The sequence below is a fragment of the Cannabis sativa genome, unplaced genomic scaffold (genome assembly GCF_029168945.1).
Source record: "Cannabis sativa cultivar Pink pepper isolate KNU-18-1 unplaced genomic scaffold, ASM2916894v1 Contig3, whole genome shotgun sequence".
Taxonomy (NCBI): Eukaryota; Viridiplantae; Streptophyta; class Magnoliopsida; order Rosales; family Cannabaceae; genus Cannabis; species Cannabis sativa.
Genome location: NW_026870039.1, coordinates 3,164,314 through 3,183,044, shown reverse-complemented (window position 1 = coordinate 3,183,044; position 18,731 = coordinate 3,164,314).

Sequence of the window (18,731 nt, the reverse complement as noted above, 5' to 3'; positions counted from 1 at the left end):
ATGAGAGGCTGCACTGTAAGCTGGAAGGCAAATCTCCAATCTGTTGTTGCTTTGTCAACAACAGAGGCTGAGTATATTGCTTGCACTGAAGTAGTAAAGGAGGCTCTTTGGCTAAAGGGAATTACTATGGAGCTTGGAAGTGATCAAAGATCAATTCCTATATTATGTGATAGTCAAAGTGCCCTTCACCTAAGAAGAAATCAAGTCTTTCATGAGAGGACAAAGCACATAGATGTGAGACTACATTTCATCAGAGATACTATCAATGAAGGGAAGGTGAAGCTTCTCAAAGTTCCATCTGCTGACAATCCAGCAGACATGCTTACTAAGGCTTTTCCATGTGACAAGTTCAAACATTGCTTGAACATGCTGTCTATCTCACCTGTAGAATGACTACCTGCTTTTATCGACATTAGTAGTCAAGGTGGAGAATTGTTATTTTCTGGTTTGCCTACCTAATGTCATGGTAGTTAATATAGGTAGTTAGTTAGCCTAGGTGTCAAGTTCTAATTGGTTAGTCTTTGTTAGTTAGTTGCTGACAGAATTAGTTAGTTACTGTCCTTTTGTTTGTAATTCATTGTTCTATAAAAGGGGATTGTAATTCATCATTAAAGACTAATGTAATAGACACCATTTGAATATAATACAATAACAGAGCTTTGCTCTTGACTTCTGTTTTGTGTCTAGTGTTCTTGTTCTTGGTTTAAACACATCTTAGGTTCTTAAATTGATGCAAAGAGAGGTGAATTTGTGTAACAGTTATGAACTAAATAGTGTAAATTGAACTAGATAAACATTTTTAGAATATGGCTTGGGATGAGAGTTGTCATGGAAAAATTTTATTCCCCTTTTGCTAGTAAGTGAAGGAGCTCTAACGAAAAGTAATATATTGTTTTAGTTTGAGCTATACTATAAATCTTGTATTATAATTTAATTTCGATGATGTTTTTTCATTCTTTTTGTCTTTGACTTAATTATAATTCTAAACTTGGGGTTGGTAAGAGATTATTACGAAATAAATTAATTTGTATAATGATGTGCGTAATTAAATAATACTTTCATCATAAAAACGTAGACTTCAATTTAATGTGATACATGGTTGTCATGATCTTATATATTCAATAATATATACATCAATTATTGAATTTATTAGTATGATTATTTTGACAGTGGTAATTTGATAGCATTAAGTCCTCTAATTATAGGTCAATATAAGTAGCCAACATATTACTCAAATATGTTTCGTACGTAGATGTTGATCGTTCCGTCAAGGCGTCAAGCACCATCCTCAAATCGATACCCTCTACTTCGTATATATTAATTAATCTCTTCGACGCTTTTCAAATGAGTATTCAACACATCAGTATTACTCAATGATAACCAAAGCCAAGATTAGTTAGTTTGTGTCTTGGGTTTCTGTTTAGATTTAGTTAAAGCTATTTGTAATCTTTGTATCAATTCTGTTATAACTAATTATCTTGTATTAGTTTTCTGCTTAATTGGGCTATGTAAAAATCAATAAAGTCTCTGGTAAGAGACAAGCTTTGCCTCTCAAATTTTTCTATCTTCTCCTCTGTTCTGTTTGTTTTCATGGTATTAGAGCCTTTGACCTGCGTCAATGGCTTCCTCAGGCGACAACTCGTCTCCTGCAAGCATCTCCGATCCAGCTGCACCCTCTGCTACTACTTAGAATCCCTTTTCTCACTCCCTGACGTCTTCTCTCACGATCAAGCTTGATCGAAACAACTTCCTGGCATGGAAGTCTCAAGTTCTTCCCACGGTGATTGGCCACGAGCTAGATGAAATCTTGCTCACTGACTTGTCTCCACCACGATCCCTGGCTAATGGTAATCTGAACCCATCCTTTCAACAATGGCGCAAGAAAGATCAGCTTCTCCTTTCTTGGATCCGATCTTCGATGACTGAAGGTGTTCTTGGAACGGTGGCCAGTTACACTACCTCGAATGCGGTCTGGACAACCCTTGAACAAAAGTTTTCGAGTCAATCAAAGGCCAGATTACTACAACTCAAAAGCCAATTATCTAATGCCCACAAAGGTAACCAGTCTATCTCTGACTATATTGATAAACTTAAAGTTGTTTGCGATTCCCTCGCTGTTGCTGGTCACTCTGTCTCAGATTTGCATCTGGTTCTTCATCTCTTAAATGGTCTTGGACCTGAGTTTGACTTCGTGGTATCTGACATCACTTCGCGTAGTGATAATCTGTCCCTTGAAGAAGTTCAAGCCCTTTTGTTGGCTCATGAAACAAGACTTGAACGGCACAACACTATGATGGATTTATCGACTAAAATGGTTGCCAATCTCACTTTTGGATCAAGAAATGGCAACTTCAGATCCAATTGTAATGGTGGCAGGGGATCTGGTGCTGAGTTTTCATCAAGATTCCCCACTCGTGGCACCCAACAATATTATAACTCCAGACCTGCAAACTCCAATCGCCCCCTATGTCAAGTGTGTATGAGATATGGCCATACTGCCCCAACATGCCACTACAGGTTTGACAAAAGTTGGGTCACTCCCAAAGCTCCTACTGGAAATTCCCAACCCCAAGCTCATCTCACTGAACAGATTACTGAATATGAGCCTGCTGCCTTTGTGGCCAACACTATTCCTGACTTTGGTGATGATCAAGGATGGTTTGTTGACACAGGAGCCACTCACCACATCTCTTACAGTGAAGCTCCCCTTGATAATGCAGTTCCTTATTCTGGCCAAGAAACAGTGGCTGTGGGAGATGGTAAGAAACTCCTCATTTCTCACATTGGTAAAGCTTTCTTACCTGCCAAACACTCATCTTCTTTACATCTAAATTCTGTTTTAAAAGTGCCTTCTATTACCAAAAATCTCATTAGTGTTTCTAAACTTACTAATGATAATCATGTTTTTCTTGAATTCCATAAAACTTGTTGCTTTGTCAAGGACAAACAAACAGGGGTTGTCTTGGTCAAAGGGAAGCTTAAAGATGGTCTTTACCTTCTTGGTGATGATGGCTCCAACCTTTCTCACACGTCTGTGCAGTGTCATCTAGTTGAGTCAAATAATACTTTAGTACCAAATCAATGTAATTCCCAATGTTGTCTTTCACAGTATGGTCCAACTTATTGTAACTCAACATATATTAATAAAGAATTGCTTTCTTTTCCCTCAAATTCCAATGCTGTTGTCTATATCTCTACAGTTTCTCATGATATAAACTTGTGGCATTCTAAATTAGGGAATCCATCCTCGGCTATACTTATTAAAATTTTGACTCAAGCAAATGTTCCTCACTCTCTCAAATACCTAAAGTTTTGTAATGCTTGTCAATTAGGGAAGAATCATAGACTTCCTTTTCCATTGTCCACCTCTACAGCTAGTCAACCATTAGAACTCATTCACATAGATGTGTGGGGGCCATCTCACATTGCTTCTAAAGATAACTACAAGTACTATATTGTTTTTATTGATGACTATAGTAGGTTTTCTTTGGTTTTTCCTATGACTACTAAGTCTCAATCCTTTGAATTGTTTATTCAATTCAAAAGCTTAGTTGAAAAACAGTTTAATCTCCCTATTAACAAAGTTCAAGCTGATGGTGGGGGTGAGTTTCGGGTATTTGGCAAATTTTTGAGGGATCAAGGAATTTGGTTCCAACACTGTTGTCCACATACTCATGAACAAAATGGAAGAGTGGAGAGAAAGCATAGGCACATAACTGAAACAGGTCTTATTCTTCTAGCTCAATCGGGCCTTGATATGTCATATTGGTGGCATGCTTTTCAATGTGCTACTTATAATATAAACAGAATGCCTTGTTTTAAATCATCCAAGCCCTTTTGAGTGTTTGTTTCAACAGCCACCAGATTATAGCATCCTAAAAACTTTTGGCTGTGCATGTTTCCCTCACTTGAGACCTTACCATCACCACAAATTGGAGTGCAGATCAGAGGAATGCATTTTCTTGGGGTATTCACCTAAACACAAGGGATATCTATGTGAAAACCCTACTGGCAGGATGTTTATAGCTCGTAATGTGGTGTTCAATGAACTTGTATATCCTGCCACCAGAATCACAAGTTCATCACAGGTAACTTTAGCACCTATTAATTTTCCCACTGCTCAATTTTCTACGTCTCACAATACTGCAGCTTCTAATACTGTTCCTCACTGTGTTCATTCCTCTGTGTTCCCTGAGCAACATGATTCTGTACCAGCAACTCATGAACCAGTTGGAACACCTAATTCTACATCTGCACCAGCAGATATTGTTGCACCAGCTGCTGCAGTTACACCAATTGCCAACCCTGAACAACACTCTCGAGCTGATCTTGCCACCACTACTGCTGTGCCTACTGATGTTACTAACGTACCAGTGCTGTCTAATATTGACTCCAATCCACACAGAGTCTCCTCTACAGCTTGGTAGCAACCTGCTACTGCTGCTGATATTAATACAGGAGCTTCATCTGGTGCTTCTGGCTCATCTATACCTCTAAGAACTCATCCTATGATTACTCGGTCTCAAAGAGGTATCTATAAACCCAAAACTTACTTAGCCACTCGCCATAAGCTTCCTGAGTCTCTTTTCCCAACTGAACCTAAATCTCTTAACGCTTCCCTCAACCATCCTGGCTAGTTTGCCTCTATGAATACAGAGTTTAAAGCTCTTATTTCACAAGGAACATTGACTCTTGTCCCATATGAACCACACATGCATCTAATTGGGAATAAGTGGGTTCATCGGGTTAAGCTTAATGCCAGTGGTACTCTTGACCGATTGAAATCTAGACTGGTTGCTAAAGGGTATCCTCAAAAACCTGGCATTGATTTTGAAGACACATTTAGTCCGGTTGTCAAGCCGGTTACTGTGAGACTTGTTCTTACTCTTGCTGTCTCATTTCAGTGGGAAATTAGACAGCTTGATGTAGCCAATGCTTTCTTAAATGGTCATCTTCAAGAAACCGTTTACATGAGCCAACCACAAGGCTTTGAGGATCCAAAGTTTCCCACTCATGTGTGCAAACTTAATAAGGCACTTTATGGCTTAAAGCAAGCCCCGAGAGCTTGGAATGACAAGTTGAAATCCACTCTCATTGACTGGGGATTCAAAGCATCCAAGGCTGACACTTCTCTCTTTGTGTATGGCACTGGTTCGAATACTGTCATCCTTTTGGTTTACGTTGATAATATTCTTGTGACTGGCCCGAATCACTCTCTCATTCAAAAACTTATAACTGATCTGAACTCTCAGTTCTCTCTCAAAGATTTGGTACAAGTTCACTATTTCTTGGGTGTAGAAATGCATCGATCTTCTGAAGGTCTTTATCTGTCACAAACGAAGTATATCACTGATCTCTTACTTAAAGTGCATCTTGAAGGAGCTAAGGCTTGTGTTAGTCCTACTTCTACAGCTCATAAACTGTCTCTTCATGAAGGAGCTCCTTTTGAGGATGTTACATTATATAGAAGCACGTTAGGTGCTCTTCATTACTTAACCTTGACAAGACCTGATGTAGCCTATATATAAACAAGCTCTCACAGTTTATTCATGCCCCTACTCATGTGCACTACGAAGCTTGTAAGAGGCTTCTCCGTTACTTGAAAGGCACCATCTCTGATGGCATTCTTATCAAACCAGTTCAGCATATGTCCCTTTCTACATATTCAGATGCAGATTGGGCTAGTTGTGTTGATGACCACCGGTCCACTGGAGGCTATGCTATTTTTCTAGGACCAAATTTGATCTCATGGTCGGCTAAAAAGCAACAAGTCGTTGCTCGCTCCTCCACTGGATCTAAGTTCCGTGCGCTTGCAAACACAGCTGCTGAAATCAAGTGGCTTCGTTCTCTTCTGAGTGAACTTCCAGTTACTCTTCCTGCTGTCCCTATCATCTGGGTTGATAACCAAGGGGCTGCTTCATTGGCTGCTAATCCCATCTTTCATGCCAGGTTTAAACACATAGAAATCGATCAGCACTTTGTTCGTGATCAGCTACTAAATAAGGAAATTGATGTGCGTTTTGTCCCTACGGTTGATCAAGTTGCAGATATATTTACTAAGTGTCTTCCGAAAGAGCGCTTTCACTATCTCAAAACCAAACTCAAAGTGGTGTCTACCCCTTTTCGTTTGAGGGGGGATGATAACCAAAGCCAAGATTAGTTAGTTTGTGTCTTGGGTCTGTTATTTCTGTTTAGATTCAGTTAAAGCCACTTGTAATCTTTGTATCAATTCTGTTATAACTAATTGTCTTGTATTAGTTTTCTGCCTAATTGGGCTATATAAATATCAATAAAGTCTCTGGTAAGAGACAAGCTTTGCTTCTCAAATTTCTCTCTGTTCTCCTCTGTTCTGTTTGTTTTCACTCAATACCATCTAGAAATAATACTTTGTAAAAGCATAAGTTTTCAAAAATATGAATATGATATATTATGCAGATAAGTCTTTAACTTAAAAAAATTGACCGTAATAATTTCTAAACTCGCTATTTTTGTGACTCTGTTAGTCATCTTTTTAATAGCTCCGTTAGATACTAATCAAATGTCACTTGTCAATTTTTTATTTGTCTAAATTAATAATTTTAATTAAAAATAATTTAAAATAAAAAAAAAACTAAAAAAATTATTTTTAAAATCATAAAAAAATTTCTTTTCTTTTTTAATTGTTTTTTCTTTTTTCGTCTTCCTCACCCATCCACCTCGAACCTCACCCCACACCTATCTCCCAGATTTGATTATAGTGATTTCAATGAGTCTAAGCAAGTTTAGAACCCTTATAATGGCTACTGCCCAAGCTCACTTAAATTCCATTGTGCACGGTGGTCATTTACCATGAACGACAATACATGTAGAAATTAACTATAGGATCTGGAAGATCTCTAAGAGTAGATCTCATTTTTAAAAATCATGTGGCTAAACGAGACTTAAAGCGAGCATAACGTAGTTGTGAAGTTTGAACTCTGACGAGTGGCTTGCGACTAGAGGACGTCGATGCATGGCTTGGGATCTCAGGGTTGGGGTTTTCAGGTACGCTGAGTCCAGTCGTTGCCTCCAATTTTGCCAATAATGGTTAGAGATAGCTCGTCTCGTCGGGCTGAAGGAGACACGAAGAGAGAGAAAGAGACGAGGAGAGAGTGTGAGAGGGGGGATCGAATTTTCTGGGTTGCGGTTTTCGTAATTGCAGAGCTTGTATATCATTTCCTTGTAGGTTTGGACCATGTGTGTGGGCGAATGGGGATGGGGGTTGGGTGAAGGTTAGGGAGGGTGGATGGCTGGGTGAGAAAGACAAGAGAAGAAACACATGAAAAAAATTAATTTTTAATTATGATTTGAACTAATCTTACTTCAACTTGTGAGATTTTTAAAACAAATAAACGTTAAGTTAGGGACTAACAAATTTATGAAAATCATGACTTTGAAAATTATTATCGCTAATTTTTTAAGTTGAAGACTATTTATATCACATTGATGAGATTTATAATGTAATTTCCCCAATTTTTATATTATATTTAATTAAATGTTTAATTACACCAATATTACTAAAGTACATTAAATAGTGTTAGACATTGGGAAGGTGGTGAGTGACTCGAGACTAGCAATCAACGTTCTCAATGGGAAGGTGTCCCATTGGGTCCTAGAGAACTATGTCTCCTTTTGTACTATGTTTTCTCCTTATTTTATTTGTTGTCATTTTTCGAATGTTAGTAGGAACTGCAACTATGCAACTCATAATGTTGCTAAGTGGGCTTTTACCCACCAAGTGTATGGATCGATTCCGATCAACTCCGTTCCGGAGAACTTATTCTGTAACGACCATGAGATCTAATTACATTTAATATATTACTATGCTTATCTTCAAAAAAGAAAAAAAAAAAGACATTGTTTATGCCTTCAAGCATTTATCTTTCTGAATATATAAAACTATTAAGCCGATAATTGTCTTCCATTTCCTCCATAAAATTGACATTTGTAACACTAACGTACGTAGTATTATGCATACTTTAATTAATAATTATTATTATTACCATTATTTGGACCCTTTCACATGTCTTATATATAGGTATTTCAATTTTGAAAATTTTCAAACGGCCATATTAACATTCCTCTTACTCTCAAGAAACATTTTCTTCCTTTGACATGTTCCAAGAAACAATTAATAAGTCCAAACAAATCAAGAAAATCCAAAATCAAAACCAGAATTACATATGTACACCCCAACTATATATATGTATACATATTTATGTACATATATATATATATCATCGCTATATACATTTTGAACAAGAGGGAGTATATATAGGTGATGATGATGAGCAGAGGAAGCTGCAGAATGAGGAAGGAAAGCAAGGTGAAGCGTTATATGATGACACCCATTAGAGTTTTAAACAGAGCCATGAAGATCATGAATGGTTGTACTGAGTCTGTTGCTGTTGCTGTAGAATTATGTACTACTACTGCTGTTCCTTATTCGTCAACCAAAAACGACAACAAAAATATGAGAGATCAGCATTTGAGAAGAATAATGTCGTCATCATCTAATATTGAGGTAAAAAAATCAGCCAATAATGATATTAATCATGTAGAGTTTGATCACATTAATTTGCCAACGCAAAGAATTATGGTGAGACATGTACCGGTGATGATGATGAACATGGGTTATGGAATGATGGGAAGGAGTTACAGTGTTGGGTTGGGTGAGATTGGAACAATTGATGAGGACAAGCCTTCTACTTTTCACTACCACCATGATAATCTTAGTTTGAGGTTGAGGAGGAGGAACAAATTCAATTCTTAGACATAACTTAATATTTCTATTATTACCAAAATATATATTAAAAGATTGGTATTATACATGGTTGTACCCTGTCTATAAATGTTTCCTCATTTAGTTGTATCAATTACTTGTGTTCTTGACTCACTTTTAATTTACGTACACATGGAATTGTATTCTATAATATAAACTTAATTATACAATTGAATGTCATGTACTTCCTATTTAAAATGATCATTGATTAAAATTTAATGTATATTATAATTAAAATTATCACCGATTAAAATTTAGGAGAATTATTCTACATACTGTTTTTTTGACTTTTTTTTTTTTTTCAAATTTACAATTTGGGTTTCTAAAGTGGTTGTAGCGCTAGTTGCAGTATGGATTTCTATGTAGAATTCCGTAGAAATGCAAAAATAAAAAAAAAACTATTTTGAAAGTGTAAAAATGAAAAAGCTCCTAAAATTTAATGTATATTATAATTAAGAGTGTATATATCATCACGCATATCTATTTTTCTGCATCCATCTTATATTGTACGAATATAAATAATTTGAGAGTATAAAAGTAATTTCATCCTATTGAATGCCAGAAAATTGATAAAGAAGTAGGACAGGAAAAGTATAAACGCATTATCATTTAATTAAGAAGTAGAGAAAAGTAGAAGAATTGAACTGGGCTCGAAAAAGCGTCGAGGACGGAGCTTGATAAGTAAAACAGAAAACAAAATGTGTCTAGAATAGGAGAACAAAATCATGTGGACCAATATGAGGAGAGAATAAAGATCGTCTAATACCAATTTCCACCAATAAATAGAGAATTGCAATTAATATTTAAAAAGATGATGGATTAGTGACCAAACTAGCCTATGTTAGATAAATTAACAATTAACCTAAGATTTATTTGTATATAACATAGAACACAATAATAAGATATAATAATTAGGTATGTGTACCTGATTGATCCATAGCAATTATCTCTGTTTGATCCACAGCAGTTACTCCAATTTGATAGTGCAATACTATCAACTAAGTCTTCCTCCCTAGATCTCTAAATCAGAAGCAGTTTATTTTATCTGATTATCAAAAGGTATACAATTGTGATGAGACAATATGTATTTATAGAGTTAGGGAGGGGACTTAGCTACAAAACCCTAGTTGGGCTGGGCCTGCTCATCAAAGGCTTCAGTCAACTAGAAAAGCCCACACTTCTGCTTCACCTAGACTTTACACACAGATGCTAAGCCCATTAACAATTGATCACCAACAACATGGGCTAACACAGCAAAGAACTATCCAATCAACCCAAGTTTTAATAAAACCAATAAAATTTAATGTAAGCCCAAATAAAAGTCTAACATTCTCCCACTTGGGCTACATTGATTTTAATACATATATATTATATATCAAAATAATTTTGTTTGAAAACGACTCATGGGTTGAACAACAAGAAAACATTTGTGGCCACTTTAAAAAATGATAGTTCTCTGATAGCATCTCAACATACCGGTCCAATTTAACCTTTGATAATGAACTATGACAGTCATATTGTTTTTAACTCAACAAAAGACATTCATAATCACAAATACCAAAGTATTAAATCGACATGGTCAATAAGTCTAGTAGTGTGGTAAGAAATTATGTTCAACATGTGATCAATTTAAAATAACATAATATCCTTATCAGTCCTCAATTTCACTGATACCGTGATGCTTAATAAATAAGCCAGTGAAATTAAACATACACCACTTAAAATAAGTAAGTGTCACTAAACTTGCTTAAAGAATTAAGCCAACAACATATCATTGTCATTAAGCAAATAAATTTAAAAGACAATGATCACAACAATATGAACCACATGCTTTCAATTCAATCATTCTCGAGAATATAACAAAACATAATTGAAAACATATCCATTCAATAATAAAATATTGAAACATAAAATGTAGTTCATAACTTTATTCAGAAAATTATAAATAATAATTTCTAAAAACAAACAGAAAACTAAACTCCCACTAACCCAAAAGATCAAAAGATTCTAAAATGCCCATATTAACAACATGTTTATTAAACAGCACGACACTTAACCCTTTGGTTAGAGGATCTGCTAACATCGACTCGGTCTTGCAATTTTCAATAACAATGTCTCCTTTCTTGATCAAATCTCTGACAGTGAGATACTTTATTTCCATATGTTTAGAAGCACTACTAATCTTGTTATTCTTTGAAAAGAAAACAGCAGCATTATTATCACAATAGATTAGCATAGGTGTGGAAATAGAATCAACCACTCGTATCTCCGAAATAAAATTCTTCAGCCACAAAGCTTGCAAAGATGCCCCATAACATGCAACAAACTCAGCATACATAGTAGATGACGTGATCAAAGTCTGTTTGACACTCTTCCAAGAAATAGCAGCACTCGCCAAGGTGAAAATATAGCCGAAGTTGACTTTAAATCATCTACACAACCACCAAAATCCGAATCTGAATAACCAACAACTCGAAGATTGTCAACATGCTTATACACAAGCATAAAACTCTTCGTTCTTTGCAAATATCTCAAAACTTTCTTGGCTGCAACCCAATGATCAAGGCCAGGATCAGATAAATATCTCCCAAGAACATTGACTACGAAAGCTATGTCAGGTCGAGTGCAAACCTGAGCATACAACAAACTCCCTACTACACTTGCATAAGGGATGTTCTTCATTGCTCCTCTTTCCAAGTCGTTCTTAGGACATTGCTGCTTAGTGAACTTGTCCCCTTTCAGAATAGGAACAGAACCAGCTTTACACAAATCCATGTTGAACCTTTTGAGCACACGATTAATGTAAGCTTCTTGAGATAAGCCAAGAACTTTTCGATTCCTGTCACGATGGATCTCAATCCCCAAAACATAGGATGCCTCTCCAAGATCTTTCATATCAAAATTGGAAGACAGAAAATTTTTGTTCTCATTTAGTAGTGACAAATCACTGCTGGCAAGTAAAATGTCATCTACATAAAGAACAAGAAAAATATAACGACTCCCACTGATCTTCATATAAATACACTGATCAAACTTGTTCTCTACGAAACCAAACGATGTCACAACCTTGTCAAACTTCAAGTACCACTGGCGAGATGCCTGTTTGAGACCATAAATGGATCGTTTCAACTTGCAAACCAAGTGTTCTTTTCCATTCTCCTTGTAGCCTTCAGGTTGAGACATATAGACTTCCTCATTCAATTCTCCATTCAGAAAAGCAGTTTTAACATCCATTTGATGCAACTCTAAATCAAAATGTGCAACTAAGGCCATAATAATTCTGAATGAATCTTTAGTGGAAACAGGTGAGAAAGTTTCAGTGTAATCAATACCTTCTCTTTGAGTAAAGCCTTTAGCCACTAAACGCGCTTTAAACCTTTCAATCTGTCCCTTTTTATCCCTTTTAGCCTTTAAAATCCACTTACAACCTATTGGTTTAAAACCATCAGGTAATAAAACTAGCTCCCATACACCATTTTTCTTCATGGAGTCGATCTCATCATCCGTAGCTGCTAACCATTTTGAAGATTGTGGACTATTAAGTGCTTCACTAAAAGTGACAGGATCCACAAAATGATCAATATCATATTCTCCTTCTCCAAGATAAACAAAATTATCATGACACTTTGTTGACTTCTTTTGTCTCTGAGATCTTCTTAGAGGAGGTACTTCTGGAATAACTTCTCTTTGTTGATCATTGTTTTGAATAACATCTTCCACAACTGGAATTTCTTCAATAACAGGATTCTCATTAACAATAGGAGCTTCATCATTAATAGGCCCTTCATCAATAATAGGACCTTCATCATCTTCGATATCGGGAGCAATGTATTCATCAACAATGGGAGTATTACCAACTGGAGTAGGATGGAGACTACTATTATCATCTCTTGAAAATGACATAGGAATACAAATTCCTTTAGATGACTCCCCCATTTCAAGAGATGTTGAAGGAATTTTTTCAGCAACATCAAATTCCAGAAATTTAGCAGTCTGAGATTCAACAATTCGCGTACCACGAGTAGGACAGTAAAAGCGATAGCCTTTCGAGCGCATTGGATAACCAATGAAATAACAGCGATTTGTTCTCGGATCTAACTTTTTCAAATTAGGATCATAAATCTTTACTTCAGCTGGACAACCCCATACACGAAGATGATTTAGACTAGGCTTCCGCCCAGTCCACAACTCAAAAGGGGTCTTGGGAACAGATTTACTGGGAACACGATTTAAAATATAAGTTGCAGTCATAAGTGCTTCACCCCATAAAAACTCTGGAAGATTTGTTCTACTCATCATACTTCTAACCATATCCATGAGAGTGCGATTTCTCCTTTCAGCAACGCCATTTTGCTCAGGTGAACCAGGCATAGTGTATTGAGCAACTATACCATTTTCTTGTAAGTACTCTGCAAAAAGCCCCATGTGTTGTCCAGATTCTGTATAACGACCATAATATTCTCCTCCACGATCAGAATGAACAACTTTGATGACTCTTCCTAATTGTTTCTCAACCTCATTTCGAAAAATTTTGAGTTTATCAAGGGCGTCAGATTTTTCTTTAATTAAATAGGTGAATCCATAACGAGAAAAAATATCGATAAAAGTGATAAAATACTTATTTCTGCACAACGTGGTGGAATAAGGACCACTGATGTCCGTGTGGATAATTTCCAATAAAGATTGACTGCGGTTTGCAGTCTTCTTTCTTGTTTTAGTCAATTTTCCACGAGTACAATCAACACAAGTATCCCAATCAGAAGCATCAAGAGGAGGAAGTATTTCAGATTTAATTAAACGATCAACCCTTTCTCTGGAAATATGACCCAATCTTTTGTGCCATAACAATAAGGATGTTTCCTTAATATGAGGTCTTTTACCCACAGTATTCACAACATTAAAAGAGGAATCTAAAGGAGCCAATGACAACTTGTAAAGACCATCAGAATAAAAGCAATTTCCAATAATTCGAGAGTCAAGCATAATGTCAACATTATCATTTGCAAAATGAAAAGAATATCCTTGTTTAACCAAAAGCGGAAGCGAAACTAAATTCCTTTTAAAAGTAGGAACATAAAAAGTATTGTTCAGAATAATCTTATCACGAGATTGTAATTCAAGAATAAATGTTCCAACATAGATAACGTCAACTCCAACATCATTGCCCACTTTAAGCTTGGACTCCCTCTCACTTGGCTTCCTGAGATCCCTTAGCCCCTGTAAGGAAGCAGAAACATGAACAGTAGCACCACTGTCTAACCACCAAGAATCAATAGGAACATCAACTAGATTAGATTCAAAACAAACACATGCTAATGGATTACCTGATTGTGCTTGCTTCTTTTCTAACCAAGTCTTAAATTTGTGACAGTCCGTTCTCCGATGCCCCAATTTTTCACAAAAGTAACACTTCACATTAGAGTATTTGGACTTTCCATTGTTATTCTTCTGTTTATTCTTATGCTCCTTACCATTACCATTCTGTTTAGTAGCACCATCATTTTTATTCTTGAATTTTTCTTTTCCTTTGTTGGGCTTGAGGTGAGAAACATAGTTAGCAGATTCATTCTTTTCCCTTTTAAGCTTGCTTTCTTCAGCTACACACTGAGAAATTAGGTCGCTGATAGTCCATGTTTGATTGTAAGTGTTGTAGGCTGTCTTGATAAGGCTGAAAGAGGCAGGAAGAGCATGAAGAGCTCGATGAATAATGAAAGAGTCAGGAAGAGGAATATTATGATCTTTCAACTTGGACTGAACATTCACCAATTTCAGAATAAAATCTCGCACTCCTTTTAATTCATCATACTTAATGGTTGTCATTTCATCCATAAGATGTCCAGCTTCAGCGTTTTCACCAGTGTCATATAGTTTTTCTACAGCATTGAAAAACTCTTTGGCATTTGTAGTGTCTGGCAAACCACTTAATAGATGTTCAGGAATAGATCTTTTAATAGTAAGAAGACTAAGACGACTTGACTTTTCCCATTGTGCATGATGAGTTCTCTCGGCAGCTGTACTGAAGTCAGTAAGATCAGCAGGTTTTTCTTCTCGTAGGCACAAGTCCAAATCCATTATGCCTAAAGTAAATTCCACATCTCGTTTCCATGTCTTGTAGTTGGAAGCATTCAAAATATGGATGGAAGCATTATTGTTGTTCACATAAAAGGAGATTGAAAAATTCAAAAATTAAAACTTGAATAAGCAATATGAGCAATGTATTAGAAAATATTGTAGAATCAACTGGTCATTATAAACTCCCCTTTGGGGTGAGAATATAACACACACATGATCTACCTTCATGAAGTTAACAACAAAGAAAAAATACATATCATTTAAGAATTTTATTACCTTTGGGCAAATAAATTTCTTAAAAATATGTATTAATTCAAGCAAAAAAATAATAAATTTATATATTTAAATTATTACCTTTGGGCAAATAATTAAAATATATATATTTAATATTAACGCACTTCATGGAATGTGAACTAATATATGTAAATACTACCTTTGGGCAAGTAATTACACATATAGTCAACCAAAAGATATAATATTTTCTTCAACATGTGAAATTTGGTGATAAAACAAGCATTGAAAATTAATAATTTTCAACCAAATTTCCAAAAGAGATATATAATTGCTTTTATTATATTGATAATAAAAAAAAATAAAGTGTCCACCATAACACATTATTTTTGTATCAAACAACCAAGTTTTGTAAGTTTAGAACAACAAATAATCAAAAGATTTGAATATAAGAAAATTGGTGGAGACTACATAGTCAAAATAAATTAAATAAGAGAGTGACTATGTCTTATGGAACGAGAAGAAACTCAAAAAATTTTCTATGATTGACAAATTTCGAAAAATTATCAAAAAATATTTTTAGTAATTTTTTAAATACATAATTATCATTAAAATAATAATAATTATTAAATGGAGTCAAAAAATTAATTAAAAATCATAGAAAAATCAGAAATTAAATTCTAAGCACGCTGGAAAAAAAAACGTCAAAAAACGACAACCCACGCGGCCGCACGCGCCCCCACGCGCCACCTGCGCGAGTGGGCTTCGCGGCTGGGAGTCTTCTTCTTCCTCCAACCGGGTTGGAGGCGGGTCACGCGACCCGGTTTGGCCCAGTCGGGTCTGGCGTGATGTTTTCCGGCCAAAATTCGACGAAAACACCAGATTTTTCATGGGTTTCGGTCGGGATGGAATTTCTAATCAATCTAAGTGTCTAATTTCGGCTATTAATTGCTAAAAAATAATAGATCTAAAGAAAAGCTATCCAAAAAATAAAGAACATAAAAAAATTGATTTGGAATATCAATCTTAATTAAAATACAAAATTAATCATTTAAGAACATTCATAAACAATTAATAATGAGATATCTATAATTAATTTTAGATCAAAAACAATAAAATCAAAAAACACAAATTATAATTTCATAATGTAATTATATAAACCCTAAAACTTTAAAGTTAAAAATTCTCTTAATATACACAATGATTTCATGCATATAATATATCAATAGAACGAGAATTTAATGATAAACAAAACCCCTAAAGTTTTAAGATTTAAAAACAAAAAATTGAACATAAAATAATAACGAAATTAATATGTAATTATGGATAATTAACATATACTAATTAATTATACTAATTATAGGTTCTAAATCATATACAATAGGCAATCTGATACCACATGTTAGATAAATTAACAATTAACTCAAGATCTATTTGTATATAACATAGAACACAATAATAAGATATAATAATTAGGTATGTGTACCTGATTGATCCATAGCAATTATCTCTGTTTGATCCACAGCAGTTACTCCAATTTGATAGTGCAATACTATCAACTAAGTCTTCCTCCCTAGATCTCTAAATCAGAAGCGCTTATTTTATTCCGATTATCAAAAGGTATACAATTGTGATGAGACAATATGTATTTATAGAGTTAGGGAGGGGACTTAGCTACAAAACCCTAGTTGGGCTGGGCCTGCTCATCAAAGGCTTCAGTCAACTAGAAAAGCCCACACTTCTGCTTCACCTAGACTTTACACACAGATGCTAAGTCCATTAACAATTGATCACCAACAACATGGGCTAACACAGCAAAGAACTATCCAATCAACCCAAGTTTTAATAAAACCAATAAAATTTAATGTAAGCCCAAATAAAAGTCTAACAGCCTAGTCAAACTTCAGTTGAATCGCATCCCCAGAAGCACACTTCACTCGAATATGAGATCACCGTACAAAGAGAGAATAACATACAAGAAATAATTTAGGAAAATTGTACGATAAAGCAGAGCTATAACCTTTGATTGGGACAATCCTAGTGTAAATAATTTGAAGTACAATTACTAATTTGTTGTTGAGCTAATTTTCAACATCAATAGTTGGCACTATCATGTGGGAATCACAAGAACGAAAAGCTAAGGACTAGACTACAATCTAGGATGAGATCTAAGAAAGTGTCGAAGAATATGCAGAAAATTATTGTAACAAGTGAAGGAGACACATCAAATTGGATCGTTGATCTAACTACTATACTCTGGCAAAAGAAATAAGAGAAATAAAATCAAAGAATTATTGCACAAGATAAGCACAATAACGAATTATGATGCCTCGCAGAGAGAAAATTTTGATAAGAACAATGGATCACTGAAGAGTGATGTCAACATCATCAGGATAAAAGCCGACATCATCATCAGGATGTTACTTAGTGTTTGAAGAAGTTCATGCAAGAAATGGTAGATATGCACGCAGAAAAGAAAATGCAAGCATGCATGATGTTGGGCAGACAAGAAATGGAAATCTAATAAGAGATGAAGAGAGATTTCATCTGAACAGTCGTATAAGCAAACAAGAATCTCTTAGAACGTTGCAAAAGAAGTAAGACAAACCATAGGTGATACCAATTAGTAAAGAGCTACCTGAAAAAAGATGAGATCAGCCACTACGAAGAGAAGAGGATATGCTTCCTTACCGATTTCAAAAAAATATTGCTAGGACAGAGCAGGCACCTCAGAAGCACTTTCAATCCATCAACAATGACAAATAAAAATAAAATAGAATATGATGTTGCACAAGATAGAGCAATAAAGAAGATACCGCTCGTTATGATCCAATCTCAGCATTCTGACACCCAGTGCAATCTAAAGATGACTTGATACAATGGAAAGTGAAGGTTATGAGAGAGGTCATTGCCAAAAATTGGAAAAGAAATAGATGTAGAGCTAGCTAGATGATCCAATTAGAGCAACTGTAAGAAATGTAGTGAGATCTCCATTTGCCAAATGGATCATCGAAGTGTCGAAGCCTATGGAATTCATGATGCCAACTTTCACATTATTTGATGGAGAAGGAGTTTCACTAGAACATGTGCTCTAGTTCGAGCTATTGAAGGAATGGTCGATTAACTCATTTGAAGAGCTCACTCAACATTTCGCCATACATTATGGCAGAAAACATGAAAAGTGAAAAAAAAGACCACTACCACACTGAGTTGGAAGAAGAGAATATCTCTGAAAATTCTTATAGAAGTTTAAACATAATGTAATCGCGAAGGATGCTGCTTTACTAAGAATTCAATTAAAGGATCATTACTGAGTTAGCAGCTTATACTAAAAAAGGAAAAACTAATGACAGAGGTAATAGAAAGAGCAACAACAGACTTTGAGCTGATAGAACAATGGGAATAAGAGACGAAAAGGAGGAAACAAGAAAGGAAAAAGAGACAGAGAGAAGGGAGATTTTCTCTAATCTTGATGCCTCAAGAAGGGAATCAACCTCCTCGCATAGGAGAGAAACGACATATATAAGAGCTCCATTATGAGACTAGAACATAACCAAAGGAGATACATGGATAAGAGGTAGGGTAGAGAGTCAAACTGGACTTTGACGTCAAACTCAATACAACACCT